Consider the following 3,702-nt stretch of genomic DNA (forward strand, 5'->3'; position numbering starts at 1 on the left):
TTTGCTTGTTTTTTTCCTGAACAGTGATATTCTCTGAAAATGTGTGTCTCCAGTTTCTTTCCACTCTCTTTTTTATAGGTGTTCATTTATCTCATTAGGGATCAAAATGCTTCTTTTGTTCAGCTGTCAATAATTTGCTGTCAAATTATTGATACTCAGAAGCTTATTATTTGCAATTCATACAAACAGAGTGGGAAGAGTACCTCATTTTTACCATAACTGAAATAGAAATCACATAGTCCAAATGAAATTTTCATTAAGATTAGTGGTTAAATAGACATGTAATTATTTTGGATTTCAAAAATTTTCCTTTTTTTGAAATACATTAGACTGTGTTACTATGCTAAGAAAATTTGTGAAGCAGTTGAAATCACAGTCCTGCAGAGAGCCTTAGGAGTCCAGTGGTTTCATACTACCACTTGGACTCTCAGGCTATACCCACTCCTCACTTACTGACATGGTTAACTTCCAAAGACCAGGTCATTATGCGACAATCAGTGTTATGAGAAAATGGAGGATGATCACATCACATCACAAAATGGAGGATGACTACATCATTGCCTAGCTGCCAGATCACATTATTACATAACTGCCAAGTTACATCATTACATAACTGCCAAGTTACATTGTTACATAACTGCCAAACCACTGAGAATCATGGCCCAGCCCTGTTGACACATAACCTTAACCATCAGAGCCAGCCTTCCTCTCATCTCCCACCTCGGTGTTTGTTACTGCCAGTGGATAGTAGATATTTTACTAAATGTTGTAATGTGGATAACAAGATGGTAGATAACTGAGAAGTAGGTGTTTTCTAGGAAGGCTCAACTGAGTCCAGGTCTGTAGACCCTCCCACTCCTACACCCTCACTTGGAGTACAGTAAGTGACCAATTAATGTTGGCCATTATTGTTATAATCATAATTATTAGGATTAAAATACTAACACTGTCCCATTCCCTCAGGACCCCAAGCTAGGAACGTGGACAATCTGATAGTCAAAATCCAGGCTGATATGCGTTAACAGTCGATAGCAGGTGATAACGCGGCAGTGGGTGCTATCGAGATTGGCACTTGGTACCGCGCTCCTGTTGTTATTAAAGTAGACCCTGCTTTATTCTCTAATGCCCTAAAATTAAGCAGTGGCAGTTTCAAGTTCACCTGCACACAGAAGATTTTTGTCCTTGGCAAATGTCCTAAATGTCAAGGGATAATCAGAAAAGGGCAAGTTTAGTAATGCACAATGATCTTTAGGTTTCAGTGGACCTTTGATAGCCCTCTGTTCAGCAGAGTTGTACAAAGCACGACTCATTGCTCAGTCCATAAGAGACCAAACAGATTCCTCGTCCTTCAAGGTCTAGAACCGATAATTGCTACCTGTTTTATCTTCTCTACCTGACGATAAATATTACTCCAGGATAATATTTGCCTCTCAGGCCAAATACATCAAATGTTTTATTTACTGATGCAAAATGTTTTTTTCCAAGTTATTTTACCAGTTTTTCCCCTCAGAAAAGATTTGTGATAGCCATATCTTTTAAATCTGCAAACAATGTTATCAAAGTAATCTTAATCTTTGAAATCTCACAAAAAAATTATATTTTACAATCCACTCTGAATATCAAGGCTGCAAGAATAACACATTTCCTATATCTAAATATTTTACAGCTGTACCCAAAGAAAAACACGGAATGTTTTGAGAATTCCCGTGTCATCCTTGCACAGGGGTCACGCTAATCTTCTCTGTATCATTCCAATTTTATTATATTTGCTGCCGACGCAAGCACACATCAAACATTTTTAATCCCTTTCTTTGACATACACCGTATACCTCATGAATAATTAAGTAATGATTTGCACTTGGCCAGTTCTCCTCCCCCTTCTTTATTTTGCAGACTTCAAAGAGCTTTCGTGTCGGTAGGTAGAAGGTGAGACTGGTGGTAAAGATCAGCCTAAATTATCTTGTCGCGCACTACATGTTTTTGTTAAAGAGAATCTCACTCTTTGGCTATGATGAGAGAAAGCCAAATCTTCTGCTTCAAAGCTTTAAAGTCTTTAACAAATTCTTGCTTACTTCAACCCATAATTCGGCATTCCACCTGTGCCTGCTCATTCGTCTCAGACGAAGTCTGTATGCAGTTACTGAAACTAACACCCCCCCCGGCCGAGCCTGAATCCCCCTACGGAGCAAAGTGGTACAAGTGGACACCAGATTTGCCAGGGTCAAAGCACGTAGTTTATTCAGCAGTGTTGGCGTGTATAAGGAACAAGTCAGTTCAGTTTATGATAAAATCTGTAGTTCGTGCTCCTTACTTAGTATTTTGTTTAATGACTTGGTTTTTAAGAGCAAAAAAACTAACTAAAAACAATCATTAGAGTGAGTCCTAGGCACATCGAGTGCCTTCTTGTTAAATAAAAAAAAAATTAAGTGAAGTACTGAATAGAACGCAATTATGGTGGATACTAACACGCAAAGCACAGTTAGGAAACGTGTTTCAGGCACGCAGTTAGTATTAGCTACGGCACACGTGGCCTTCAATGGGTCACGTTCAGTATTTAATTATTTTATGAGACTTTTGGATCTGATTTAGCCTCCCTTGTTTAGTTACTTTAATCTGTTGTTCTTAGTAAAAGATGTGTTCAGAACCGATGAATAGGATTAAATTAGCTCTCCTACAAATCCATGTTGGCCTCAGGCCCCTGGGTCACACACAGGTAGGGCTGGCTCTCTATAGGAGTCGACGTTGGCACTTACCTGTCGGAAAGTTGTTCTTGAACGAAGGAAAATCCACAGCACAGAATCTGACATCTTCTTGGACAAGTTTAAGGTTGGCACAGGCTTCAGGGAGCATCCCTTCCTAACGTAACGGCAGAGTGTTAGGATCCTCCGTCCAGGACTTGATGCAGATTAAATGCATTCACTCACATGAAGCACTTAGAACAGTGCCTGGCATCTGGGAAGCATTCAACAAATGGTAGTTAATACTTGTTTAGTATTGTTGTCATTGCCTTGTCTTAGTTATCTACCACTGTCGTAACGGAAACACCACAGGTGGGTGGCTTTAACAAGTCCAGTAGGTTACAAGTCCAAATTCAGGGCATCAGCTCCAGGGGAAGGTTTTCTTTCTCTGTGGGCTCTGGAGGAAGTTTCTTTGTCCTCAATCTTCCCTTGGTGGAGAAGCTTCTCAGGCTCAGGGAGCCCCTTTCTAAAGGACACGCTCTGCTCCCTGGTGTTGCTTTCTTGGTGGTATGAGGTCCCCAGCTCTCTGCTTCCCTTTCCTTTTATCTCTTGGGAGATAACAGGTGGTGCAGACCACATCCCAGGGAAACTCCCTTTACCTTGGATCAGGGAGGTGACCTGGGTAAGGGTGGTGTTGGCATCCCACCCTAATTCTCTCAACATAAGATTACAATCACAAAATGGAGGACAACCACACAATACTGGGAATCATGGCCTAACCAAGTTGACACATATTTTGGGGGGACACAATTCAATCCATGACATACCTCAAACCACAAAATGACAACAAGGGAAGCAAATCTCTACTTACCTTTGGCGTTTGATGAGACTGAGAAGGCCTCATATGGTGTACGTACACCCAAGGGACATGAGCTTAAATATAGCACTTCATAATCTTACAGAAGGCTTCATGTAGAGATCTCAGAGACAGTCTTTTCTGATAATACACAATATATGATCTTAA

General features: G+C 40.5%; 1 non-coding gene across 1 annotated transcript; it reads right to left on the bottom strand.

Moving 5' to 3' along the window:
- Nucleotides 1-1,678: 1,678 nt before the first annotated feature.
- Nucleotides 1,679-1,781, bottom strand: LOC111751314 (U6 spliceosomal RNA). Its single transcript, XR_002786392.1, has one exon. It is a non-coding gene; the product is annotated as a U6 spliceosomal RNA (small nuclear RNA).
- Between the last annotated feature and the right edge of the window lie 1,921 nt (nucleotides 1,782-3,702).

Source organism: Loxodonta africana, chromosome 19 (genome assembly GCF_030014295.1).
Source record: "Loxodonta africana isolate mLoxAfr1 chromosome 19, mLoxAfr1.hap2, whole genome shotgun sequence".
In the NCBI taxonomy this organism is placed as follows: domain Eukaryota; kingdom Metazoa; phylum Chordata; class Mammalia; order Proboscidea; family Elephantidae; genus Loxodonta; species Loxodonta africana.